Here is a 14,292-nt window from a genome sequence, read left to right on the forward strand (position 1 = left end):
AAAATAAGAGAAGAGACTGGGATGTGCGTGGAAGTTGTTCTGTAACTAGGTTGTTACACTAGCAAACGAATTAAATGTGTATGACAAAATAAGATTGTAGAGGATGAGAGAAACGTGTATTGTAATTACACCAGATTGACATAATTTCAAGTGATTTATGCAAAACAAAAAAGTAAAAAGACAAAAAAAGGTATGTATTCAAACATATGCAACATTAAAACAAACTCCACAATAAATAAAAACTTTATTCTAAAGGAATTCTATATTCTAAAATTTTATCTTGAATATTTTATGGCTGGGCCATTTGGCATGAATTAGAGCCTCACGATATGACTCAGAATTTAAGCCTTGGAATTAATATGGATATTATGGAAATGAAACCAGAAAGAAAGCGTTCATTTATCACTTTCTGCTTCTCAGGTATCACTTTCAATTTATATTTCTGTAATGACAAAGACACTGACAATGTGGATTTTTAAGTAATTAAAACTTTAATTTTGAAAGCCCTTTACCGGAAGTGTAAATTCACATGTGGCTGACTTGACTCTGGTCCTCAAATTTGCACCAGGGCCCCTGTTCCTCTCCTCTTGAAGGCAGGGCTCACCACCTCCTTATTAGGAGCAAGTAGACCTGAGCGCCCATGGGTGCTCTTAAAGGGAAAGCTTTGAGCCATAATACGGATTATTAATCCCTATCTGCATGATAATAATGTGAAATGTATGTAATGAAAAGCTATTGAAAGGTTCATTATTTTTTCTCCCAAGTGAAATGAGGTGTTGTGTTCTCTGTGAGTCTGTGTGTAAGAGCAGTCGGTGAGCCACCCTGTCGTTAACGCTTGGATCAAAGACAGCATCATTAGGATAAGGTCTCTATAAATACTCTGTTGAATATACCAGAAACCAAAGAGCAATCTTTTTGGGATTATAATATTAGGAGGAATATTAAGGACCTCTTAAAGCACAATGATAGTAGTTGTGAAACAGCACTTTGTCTGTTTCTCTCCTCTTATGTAAAATGCAGAGAGTGCATTACATCATCAGTAATTCCAGCTTCTTCTTTTTTTTTTTGAAATTATGAGTCAGACCTGGGAAAATGGTTTTCCAAAAAAAAAGAAAAAAAACAAACAAACAAAAAACACTAGCATTTGTAGTAATCTGTTTGGATTATTGTTCTTGGAGGGTGGGGGTTTGCAAACAGAGCAAAACAAAGAGGACCAGAAAGTTTGGACAATCCCAGGACGGCATTTCGAAATCGCTTTACTACACTCAGTGACTAATCAGCTGTTTCAATTGTGCCAACGGGGTCAACACCGCACGTGACACACAAAAATGATTTGTCTTCAAACATCAAACGGTTAGAGTGTTATACAAAAACAATACCAAAGGAGTTTGGGGTAGTGTTAGATGTGAAACCAAGAATATGCTTTGAAATTATTAAAGCCGTCTCATACCACAGCCCAGGCGCCAGAGGAAAATGTTGGCATTGTGCAATTTCTGCAAACCATGAATACATTACATTTACAGTGATAAAATATTTGAGCTGACTTTGTCATCAGTAGGTGAAAGGAGACGATGGACGGTGTGACACCGAGGGCAAGACGCCTGTCAAGCTGCAGACCACTGCAGACAAATGTTCAGGATCAACAAACAATAAAAGCAGTCATAATTATTGAGCAGGTTGGTGCTGTGTTTCCATGGGCTTTTTAGCCACCCACTGTGGGTGTTTTTTAGGAATCTGTCACTGTGTTTCCAGCAGCTTTTCAGCCCTCAAACATGGGTGTTTTATAGGGATACGTTGCTGTTCTTCCAGCCACTTTTCAGGCCCCAGGACATGGGTGATTTTTCAGGCCTCATAGCTATGTTTCCAGCAGCTTTTCAGTCACTGAATGTGGATGTTTTTAGGGGGTCTGTCACTGTGTTTACAGCTGCCTTTTAGCCACTGAACATGGGTGGTTTTTTTAGCGAATCATGGCTGTTTTTCCGGCTGCTTTTCAGGCTCGAGAATGTGGGTGTTTTCGAAGGAAGCTGTCGCTGTGTTTCCAGCAGCTTTTCAACCCCCAGACATGGGTGATTTTCAGCGACCTGTGGCTGTTTTTCCAGTTGCTTTTCAGGCTGCAGGAAGTGAGTGTTTTTTTAAGGGACCCATCGGCGTGTTTCCAGGGGCTTTTTAACCACTGAACTTGAGTATTTTTTAGGGGACCTGTCGCTGTGTTTCCACTGGCTTCTTGGTAACTGACCTTGTGTGCTTTTTAGAGACCTGTGGCTTTTCTTCCAACAGTTTTTAGCCTTCAAACATGTGTGTTTTTAAGGGACCTGCTGCTGTGTTTTCACCAGCTTTCTAGCCTCTGACTATAACTGTTTTCAGGGGACCTGTCATTGTGTTTCCACTGGCTTTCTAGCCACTGAATGTGGATGTTTTATAGGAACCAGTTGCTGTGTGTCCAGTGGCCTATTAGTCCCGAAATAAAGGTGTTTTTTTAGCAACCTGTTGCATTTTTTAAAGCAAGAAAAGCAGTTGTTTTAACTAAAACTTGCATTTCCTGATGAGATAGTGTCATGAAAAGCAGCAAAGTTTTTTACTAAGACATTGCCGTTTTTCCAGTGGGTATTGTGCCTCCTGAATTGGGTATTTTAAGCCAAAATATAATCTTTTCCTGACCATAACTGAGTGATTTTTATGCCTAAACTTAACCACATGTTAACCACAGTGTGGTTAAAGTTTCAATGTATCTGCTACATAATAATGACAAATGTAACATATTTGTGGTTTGTTTAAATGTCAACATTTATTCTGGCGATTGGGTTGCCCATAGACACATTTAAGATGTGACAACACTGCTGTGAATAATACCATTGCGTTTTTAATTCGACATGTTCCATGAACATCTGAATGTACAGTACAAATACGCATATTTCCTCATGCTGCAAACACCAACACTGCTCCTACAGTTATGCTTAGTTCTTAACGTGATAACTAGAGAACACACACATCACGACATTGTGATTCTTATCTTGTTTGTTTCATTTCAGAAGTCATTTGGATTGCAAAGGGTACTGACAGTAAAAGCAAATTATGGTCATCACAATGAGATGCCCAGATGGATAACATGCCAATACTTTGAATGTCTAAAAGCAGTGATGGTATTATTAGACTGTCACAAAGTGTTTGTGCTGTAGGATTCAAAGAGTTCTTCAGAACAACATCTCATCTACAACATCTCAGGGATACGCAATAATATTACAACAAAGATCTTTAAGTGAAAAACTCAACATTAGTGTGTACATACATTAGTCTGTGTTATAAAAGTAAAACGTGTCTTTAATTGAGCAAAGGTTTGAAAGATACGTACACACACCTGACCTCATTCGCACAAAATCGAAACATCTTTAATGTGTTTGCTGTCTCCTTAGTTTTTCTCTGTTTCTCTCCTTTGCTGGTCTGTAAAGTTTCGTAATGCTCTGTAACAAAATGTCTCATAAATATGTCTTGAACTGAGGAGATCACTGACCAGAGGCCAAATCTGCCTACATTTCCAAGGTAGACTGCAACTGTTTTCCATGAAGCTCAGTGTTTCATTTCAGGGTCACGGCTGGAAGAGTTGCCATGGAAGCCGGGGGTCACGGTAGATTCTTCCTCCCTGCAGAGACAAGACAGAGGAAGCAGGCATCCCTGTGCTGCTATTCCTGGACTACACACACACACACACACACACACACACGTAAATGCTGACCTTTTACCTTCATGTACAGTGTATGGACTGACTGACAGACTGAGGGGACACACTGCTGTCACTGACAGGATGACGTGCGACCCCTCCTCACAATAATGACTGCAGTGTGCATGTAAAGTGTGTGAGTGTGTGTAGGTGTGTGTGTGTGACAAGTTGAAAGGGTATCAGGTTTACAGTGTTGCTTGCTGTCAGTCCTCGATGTACAACAAGGAATTTCCAGTATGTCCGAGAGGAAGGAGATGTACTGTGAATGTGTGTGAGTGTTCTCTCTGTGACACTGGAAGTCACAGGTGTGTGATATCGTAGACTCTATTTATGTGCCATTGCAAAGCCATGGGAAGGACATACACAGTGAAATTGTCATTTTCATCAGGTGCAAGATTTGAGGCCACGTCCAAAAACGCAGTTCCTTAAACGGCCACTTGAGGCTGGCTCCGGTAGTGAGTCAGTCTCTATAGACCCCCATGTTAAAATGCCCACCTTTACACAATTAAACATGTTTACAGCCCGGAAATAAAAAACAGTTTTGGTCTCTCTAGCTAATGTCCCCATTCATGACAACTTAACTGGGGCTGAATTTGTATATACTCTTCCAATTACATTCTATTAAGGCTTAATGTTATGCATAATTAAGGGCGGGCTGCTTTGAGTGACAGGCTCTCTAAAATGGGGTCAGCAGTGTTTTCAAATGTCTTTATTTTAGGGGTGCCAAAACGTGGAGTAGTGAGGGCGCGAAAAGTTATGCATTTTAAAATGAAAGTGTATCAGTGTGGATGCAGCCTGATGCCTGGGCCACACTGCCTGCATGAACACCAACTTGTATTTTTTTTGGCACCCATGTTAACAAGTTGGAGCAGCAACACTGCCCCAGTGAACAACATTGCTCAGTCATAGCTCAGCTGTGCCCAGCTGCAGCAAACCTAGAGAATAGATGTCTCATCTATTTTTTCTGCATGTCGCACATAGTCTTCTGCAAAAATAGACTATACTACTTTAATGTTTTTATTTTTTCCAGATATGAAAAATATAAATATAAACTTTTTAGCTCAACCTTTCTTGTTTCCGTTTCAAAATAAAAGCACTTCACTCATTTGTTAACACAAGGCTTTTTATTGTGAAATATTTGCACAACTGTATTGTGGACAATGGAGTGGCTTGCAAGGCTCCATATATTTGTGGAGTAGGCTACTGGCTTTTACTTGTGGAAATACAGTAATTATAGCAGCAGTCAGTCTTGCTGCCTTGAAGTGTTCGAGCCACAGCAGTTCAGTGAGGTAGCCGTCATGTACTGCTCACACAGGCAGTGTGGCTCGGGCCTGAGAGTTTTCATGAGCAGTGTGTTTGAATTGTTATCTATAGTATATTTATAAAAAAAAAAAACATGTAAAAGTTTGTCGGAGGGCCAGATTTGGCTCACAGGCAGCTGTTTGACTACCACAGAAGAAGGCCTTTTGTCAGTGACATCCAACATGACCCATATGAAAAGAATGTGCTTTAGACTGCCTGCATGTAAAACACACAGAAGCAATTATTCTTTTTTATTCCAGAAGCCAAAGACTCAAAAGCATTTGTAGTACAAGTGATGGTCGGTTAACCCTGTATAGCTTGATAAATACACAAATTTTGCATTTTTGACATAATGTGGTGTTGAAAGTATTGTTTGTATTTGTGTTTGCAAACTCACAAGCTTTAAATCAAAGTACCCACTGAGGGACGGATTTTTCGACATTTAAATTTTCTAAAATAAGAAAATGAGGGCTTAAACAGAGAGAAAAAGGAGCTTTTACACAGTGAACCCAGCCTTACAGTATGTGGACACACCCTTCGTAAGTGTGTTAAGATGGGACAGATAAATGTGGTTTTCATGTGGTTCAGACTCACCTTATTTCAGAGGCTGTAATGAGTTTAGAACAAAAACACATTTTTCTTCTGACCAGACGACCAGTACAGATGTAATCAAAGGAGGTTTCAGACGGTCCCATTTAGTTAAAAGAGATTAAGAGCTGCTTATATTGGGTTACTTCAAGTCAGACTATCAGTCTGTTGTAGTTCCTTTGAAGGCTGCGTCTTTCCATTCGTTTACATTCCACTTATTCTGTTTTGTCTCCTCTCTTTTCACTCTCCTCTCACTTCACCACTTCCCATTTTGAACCTCACTGGGCATGTGTGTGAGAGTGTTAATTAACTTCCTGTCCAATATCCTGATCTAATTAATAGAGTGAGTTTCTTTCCTCCTCTCCTCTTGCCAACTTCCTCTGTCACCACAGCCAGTTGCAGGATGAAGCAAACAGCCGCTGCACTCCCACCACAGTTCAAACGCAGGTCACGAGCTCAGCACACGATTCTGCTGCCGTCTAGTCAGTCTGTCTAAATTAGGGCATATTAGATCTGTGGATAGTGGATCCTCCAACAAAGATTATCCCTGATAAATCCCTCAGGATCAATAGCAGAGGACCTTTGGTTTTAGCTGTTAGGTTTATTTACACTCTTCCAACCACTTTGGCAGGAAACAGTTATCATGTTGTCTACTTGTGTTTACACAGCCAAGTAGGGTAATGTTTGAAGCCAGTGATGTCATGATGAAACAAAACATGGGGAAACCTTCCCCTGCAACAAATGATCATGTTACAAACAAAACCTACTTGCAAAAAATAAATACTAATAGCAAAAGCATTATCATTTACAATAGTGTATTAGGGCCATTGTAAGTTTAAAAAAAAACATATTTAATTTTTTTTACTATTTTTAAACTGAGCTTCCTCTATCCATCCATTATCTGTCACTGCTTATCCTTTGAGGGTCGTGGGTGTTTGGAGCTGACCTTAACTGATACTGGGCATGAGGTGGGGTAAGCTACACCAGTGTTTCTCAAATGATATGCCGCAGTGTCAGTCCAGGTGTGCCATGGGATTTTGTGATAACCACATTTTATTATTGCAATATTCAACTGGGCCTATATAGAAAGTTACTGATGAATTTTTAATTGACTGTATCAGTATGTTTTGCATGCCCATTTCCCAATAAAGAGGCTAAAAATGTAATTTAATTTAATTTAATTTGATTAAAAAAAACCCTTCACAGGGAACTTACTGTTCGCCATTTGCGTATGGGAATTATAAGCGTGTCACGCATCAAAAGCCCTGATTGGCAGCCAGTGTAAGAATGTTTATCAATTAAAAGGAGAAAGCTGTTAGTGGGACAATGATTGCTGTATATTATGTAGCAAATTACAACAAAGCACCAATGAAGATGACCTACCACCGAGAGAAAGGAGAACTGTCAGTGGACAGTATCACAAAAGATTCCTATCTTGTCTTATTTTTTCCTATTTTAAGAGTGACACGTTATAGAAGCTATTGTGCAAAGATAAAGATACAGGTGTGCCTTGACATTCTGGCTTGGCCTTTGGTGTGCCTTGGGCACAAAAAGCTTGAAAACCACTGGGCTACACCTTAGACAGTTTTGTCAGCCAATTGCACGGCTAATTGCATGTCGTTAATCTCTTAAAATTGTACTTACGAAACAAATAAAATCTAGTGAAATGTTCTGCACTTATATATATCTTTTTGTTGACATCTAGCTCTTGTTTCTCTGAAGGTGAATGCACTGATTGTAACTCACTTTGGACATAAAGTTTCTACCAAATGATGGACTGACGAATAAAGATGCTGTTATTTGCAACAGGACTACTTCAAGAAACATAAAATGTATGCTTTCAGTTCATCAATTTCTTGTTTGGGCGATGAAATGCCAGAAGATAGTCAAACATGCCCCATGTAATTCTGCAGAGACAAAGGTGACATTTTCAGATAGTAAGCTTTATCCAAACAGCAGTCCAAAAATCCAAAGCTATTCAGTTTATCATCATGTATGACAAAGAAATACATAACAAACCAGGAAATGTCTGGCTTCTTTGCCTTAAAAAATTACTAAACAATTATTTGATTATCAAAATAAAGTTGTAGCTGCCAAGTAATTTTCTGTCACTTGACTAATCGACTGATCTTTGCAGCTGTATGCATTTCATTTATTTTGAAAGCTGTTGCTGCTGATATGTTCAGACAGCAGTGTCATTTAGACCTAGAGTTATGGTGCCAAAATTCAACATTTTTCAAATTAAAACAAAATCATGCATTCACTTCATTCTTGCAGGCAGTCTGAAACAGCATTTAGACGCTCACAAGACACCACACATCTCTCACTGAAAGTCAGACTAATGAAATTCTTTCATGATTACCAGCTGCAAAATGCAGACACCCCCGTCGATTCAGTGTTTGGAGACACAAACACTGAATAGGCGGTGTCTGAAGGCGGTGTCTGAGATACAGTTGGCCTTTACAGAGAAAGGGTAATAAATTCATGAAGGAAACGTAATCGTATGATGAAATGAATAGCTGGGCAAAGAAAATACAATTTCATTCTGCATTGTCTCGACTTGCAGCTGTTGTCAGAGAGGAACTTTATCGTCGTCACATCAGCAAAGGATGAAACTGACTGATTTATTGAAGGGAGACATCAATAATTACATATCCATCTCTGAATATTTATGTCACAAAGTTATATAAGAGTAAGTTGGGTAAACTTGGATAAAAAAAGTTTTACTTGGAGTACATCCCTGGCAGGGGACCGATCAGTCCCATACGGGTCGTCCTGGAGAGAATGTGTGAAGTTAAAACTCACTGATCCAACATCAGTCGGTGATTTACCAGCTAATATGAGCAGTGCAAAAATGACTTGAGGTAAACAATGGAGTAGTTACAATGGAACCAAGAAGGGTAAAGTTCAAACATGCATCTGTGCCAAATTGTGTGTATGAATAATATCTGGCGGTGTTTCCCTCCCAGGTCTTGATTTAGATTTTCCAGCGTCTTCTTCCATTTTCGGCCCTCATATTGTATTGAACTGTTGTTAATTAAATACTATGTGTGATGCGGAAAAACATGGCTGCCCATTGGCATTGTTGTGGCTCTGTGAATCACTTCACAGTTTCTTTCTCAAAGAACGCTTTGATGAGATGGAGAACGAATGAGGGAACATTGAGTCAGGGGAAGGCGTGAGGGAGGACGGGGGGAGGATGCTGAGGGGAGAGGAAAGGAGAGGGAGGGTGGGCAGAATCACGGCTGTATTGTTGTGTGTTTTCCCAGCGTCAACAGCAGAGGAAGTGCAACGGAGCAGCTAAATATACAAACAGCACAATGAGGGAGCAAGCGTGGAGCAGCTGTGGAACATGGCCGTCACCGAGTTAAGGAGTGTGAAACACTGAGGGCCACCTTTTATTTATACAGGAAGAGCTGACTGAGAGTACACGCTGCCTTTCAGATACACTCCCACATCCAGACAGGCAACACGGACTCATACACCTTAGTTTCATAGTACAATCAGTGTGTAAAGGTTAGACATATCAACAACTTTACATAAAGCCCATCAACTTGAAGTCACATATACTTTACATTACTGTCTGCCAATTAGATTTAGATTTCCTATCTTTAAGTAGCCTTTGGTTTCCATTCATTTCAGTACACTAATCAACCAGTTTTCAATCCCAGGTTGTCAGATACCTAAGCTTTGGCACACCCCTCGGCCTCGCACAGCAACGCACAGGGCAACCAGTGTGACACACAGCTGAAAACATTGTGACAAGTGATTAACATTGTGAAACTGTCGCTGTTAGATTTAAGCAACAGGATTCTTTGGTTAGGTTTGGAAAAAAATTATGTTTTTTTTTTGTTAAAATAAGTTAGTTGAAAGCCCACTGCGTCTCATGAAGATGCTAAAGGGTACCTTTGGCATCGATATCACACACTGAGGGGCGTGACAAAGTAACAAGATTTGACACTCTGAGAACGGGCTGTATTAATATAATTGTTATGATAGCTTTATTGGTAGTTTAACAAATGTCTTGTGGGTGTGGTTTAAGCAGGTAGTAGGATGGTATTGTCCAAAAAGACCAAATGTGTTCATTTCACAAAAGCATGATCCATAAACACCCATAATTCCATCTGCACCTTAAATGTTGACGTAATTGAAACAGTTCAGCACCATAAATATCTCAGAATCTGGTTAGACAGCAAATTATCATACAAAACTCATATGGAGCATCTTACTCAAAAAATAAAAACACAAATTGGATTCTTATACCACAATAGGGCTTCCCTCTCCTTTGAAAACAGAAAAACTATTATACAATCCACTAAACTGTCCACAATAAGCTGTGGGGATATCCTGTGTAGTCATGCTGCTGCCACACAAAGAAAGACAGAAAGATTTCAGACATTAGATGACTGGACAGTTATGAGCAAACAGCCATAAACAGCATTCATACCATCACATACACAGGACACTAATACCTTGTGAAACATACATGTACGTCACATATATTAGTCTATTATCTCCCTTTCGGGTGACCATTAGTTCTGTGTCATTCAGTGTGTCAGTTTTTGTTGGGATGTTGAAAAACTATATTATGGTTATATGTTAACGCAGGCACTGTTACGAAAATACATTCCTTGCTAGTTCATTAAGTTCTGAGAAACAACATTTAGGAACAACCCGCTGAAAATGCTTCACATTCACAAGGTACGTTGTGATGGTGATGAATTCAGGGGAAACAAAGCTAAGTCAATTTGTACATTGTGAAAAAGAATAATGTACAAAGATTCTCAGTTTGACACATTTTCAATTTGCTCATTTTTCAGTTACATTAAGAAATGTACAGGATGTTACTGTGTCATTAAAAATGTAGAATATAACATTTTAAAAACTGTCATGTATAATATTACAAATGAAAGCTCTTTTATATGTGATAAACTAAAATATGGTCACATGGAAAACACTCAATACAGGCAGGTGTGTTTTTATGGAAACAAATAATGGCCATGAAGATAGAATATTTTAAGCAGCTGAATATCTTGAATTGTGAAATTTAATCACTACGAAAACTTGATGTTGACATATAAATACCATTAAGTTTAAAGCCCTCTAGTATTTTTCAGACACATTGGATTTACACTACACGCTGGATGTAATCATTTCAAAGTGAAAGGATACCCTGCACCCTGGAATAGTAGGAAACGTCTAGACTTTATGTGCTGTACTGAGCTACAGTATGGGTATGTGTGTGTGTGTGTGTGTGTGTGTGTCCGGTTTCCCCCTGTCCAGGTCATGTGGGAACTGGACCTCTTGGCCACGGAAAAAAACAGGAAGAAATGCAGCAGACGTTTTTTCCTCATTACTGTGGCAACAGCGGATGCGGTTGTTATGACTTTATATGGACCTGTGCAGTAGCATGACTGGATTAGTGATAAACACATGACAGCATGACTGGACAACATCACCTTCATCTGTACTGACATATATGTGCCATTTAAAGGACACTGTTATCCACAGCACCTGACTGCAGCATGAGTACGCACAATTTCCAGCACAGGAGGCCCAGCAGCACGGGTCAACGTCACCATCATCCACTGGCAGACTCAGGTTGTCTGAGGGGCAGGGGCGTAAAACAATAAAAAGGGCACCAGCTGCATGCAGTGGAGCAACAGTGTGCAGAGTTAAGTAGCATGGAAGGCAGCCCATATGGCACGTAGAGGACACTTTATCATATTTTAACTATCATAGGAGCATCCAAGAGGGCATTTTTGTGGCATTCAGATAATCTACAAATAAACCCATATGAAGAAAGATGAGCTCGGCTCAAAATAAAAGACAGAAGACACTAAAGTCACCTTACACTATGGAGGTGAGCAATTAAAACCATCTTATATGTATCAATCCATTAATCACCCTTTTGCAATTTGCATCTTAATTGAAGAATTCAGGCCCTTAAGGTACAAATTGTCACAGCTCACGTTTCTTATGTTTTTTATTTCATTCTTTCATGTTGTTTCCTGTTATACTTTAAAACTCACATCTCTTCTCATTTCAGATCACATCACTTCCTGCATCTGAATGTTTTCCCTCCCTTTTGATGACTTCACCTGTGTCTGATTGTCTGTCCCGCCCTGATTAGCCTCACCTGTGTCTCTTGATTCCTCTTAAGCCTAGTTCACATTATACGATTTTCACCCCGATTTTGCGTCACGGAGACTATCGTAATCTTTTGAGTGTTCATACCTGGCGAAATGTGTTTCTGTCAGCGGGAGTCTCGCCAAGTGCGTTACGACCTGTGTGTGCACACCACAACATTTCTCCACCAAGCCCTCGCCGACAGAGCCCCAGATAACACGGTGACATCACCAAACTTGGGGACGACACATTGTAAAGGCATGGATATTCTTTATTATCCTGGGTCCAAACACAACGCGTTCCCTGTGATCCTGTGGACGCCGCCATTGTTGTTGTTGCTTGCTGTCCGGCGTGTTGCCAGATCTTGGGAGAGAAACAAGCAACCAGGGCTATGGAAACAAGCCCAAAAGAAGCGAATGCAGTCCGACATACTATCATGCGTTTAAATAACTTAATAGACGCATATATAGAGAAAGATGACGTTTAGAGAGCAAGCCCAAATGAGCAACACTTTAGAAACACGCCCAAAGTCGCTGCTAATAAGCGGACCTGGCAAGTGGCAACCCTGTGGCTTGTCCTCCTCACATTTCTTCCATCCTCCTGCGTACTGATGTGGGACGTATCCCGCCTCTCACTGGCTGATGCTCTTTGTCAGTCGTGTCAGCCTTCTCCATTTTTCTAGCATGCCAGATATCCAGTTTCAGTCACAGACGAAGGGGCGACTTGTTCGTAGGCTTGTTCACACATGGAACTCATCATGGCAGACTTTCTGCTGACTCACCTCCGACCCAAGGTGGCTCTCAAGATCCTCGGCGACATTAAAATCGCGGTGAAAATCGTGTAATGTGAACTAGGCTTTAGCGTCAGTTCGTCTTAGCTCCTCGTGTGTCTAGTGTTCCAGCCATATGTTTCCCTGTGTTCCTTTCTTGGTTTTTGGGTTTAGCCTGTCGGTTGTCTCTGCCTCTGCCTCTGCCTCATCCCAATTGGATTTGATTGCCTTCACTGATAGTCCTCTCGTGTACCAAGCCTATCCTTTGACCAGTAGGGACTGTTATTTTACCCGAACTGTTTCCAGAGTCGTGCATTTGAGTCCACTCTCACCTGGTTCACCAGTTGTATCACAAATTAAAGTATGATATTAATTTGTACATTTTATGGCATTTCAAACTTACTTAAATCCATTTTTGAATTAAGATAGAAGTAAGGTTTCACATTTTAAGGGATAAAACGTACCCAGATGATCCAATAAAAGCCTTAATACACCAAGTTTACTGTACAGTATGTAGTATGCAGGCAAGAGGCAGCCTCTGAGGTTGAAAAATGAAGCCAACGCGGAAGTACCAAAAACTGCAGCTCATCAAATGGCTGCTTGAGGCTGGCAAAAATGCCCAACTTAACAGCAGAAATAAACATGTTTATAGCGTGGTACAAAAAAAGACTTTGGCCTCTGTAGCTAATTTCAACATTCATGACAACTGTACAGGTGGTGGATTTTTTATAACATACCTGTTCACATTTTATTCTTACATTTATAAACTATAAAGTCACATGATCCTTCTCCTCTATCATCTGCAGTCAGTTGAACAGCCTGCAGACTAAAAACACTGCAGAAAGTGAAGAAAAAATAAAAAACTCAGCCAAATGCCCATAAAGCTAGCTATCTCAATCACCTGGCCTCACATGGACTTACATGCACTCTGTTGGACTCTCGTTGGTAGATGAACATTTGCAAATTGAAATTTGGATATTTGCAAGTTGAGATTGACGTGCTTGTTTTATGAGCAGACACACACACATCAGATCCTTTGAGTTAGGACCGAACCCATGCCTACAGTTTGCAAAGCGGTGTCCTTCCCCACTGGATTATCACCAGGCAATGATTAAGAACCAAAGAGAAAAAGAAGATCCGCCTGAAGCTGAAGAAACTTCACCTTATTCAACCTGCAGAGAAACAGAATGTACAGACTGAAACAGTTTCACACTGACAAAGTTAATTTCCTCTCTGCGTGAGACTCAGTTTGTCTCACAGACTCCTGAGAACTGGTAGAGCAGGTGCTTTTCAGTCTGAAGGCTGTGCATTTAAATCCCATCTGGATTGTTTGAGGTTTCCTTCTGTCAGTCCTAAGATAACTGTTTTATAAAGGTGTATCTTATTGTGAAAAGCCTCTTTTGAATAAGCTTGACAAATTGAACCAGGTCCAGTCTGTTTCATAAAGACAGTAGAGTTAAAGTCCATTTAAGTGTTTACCTGTTTTCCTGAACACTGGGCCACCATAGAGGGCATTTTATCATATTAAAGTATAAAACTGCTAAACAAGTACTCCATTGCTGGATAAATTGGTTGTAAAAGGTATCAAACTCTATTTCCTTCCATATCAGGGTCCATAGCTCAGTGGCAGAGCAAGCAGTCCCTGTCTGATCTGGTTGTGTGACTACTTTGGAAGAGTTTACACTTTGATAAAAAGATCAATGTTAAAGCATATGAATTGAACTGGGACTAGTTGAGCCAAGCAGCTTGTGTTTTATTAAACCTCATCAGTGCTCCAATGCTGTGTATT

This window comes from Epinephelus lanceolatus, chromosome 3, assembly GCF_041903045.1.
Source record: "Epinephelus lanceolatus isolate andai-2023 chromosome 3, ASM4190304v1, whole genome shotgun sequence".
Classification (NCBI taxonomy): domain Eukaryota; kingdom Metazoa; phylum Chordata; class Actinopteri; order Perciformes; family Serranidae; genus Epinephelus; species Epinephelus lanceolatus.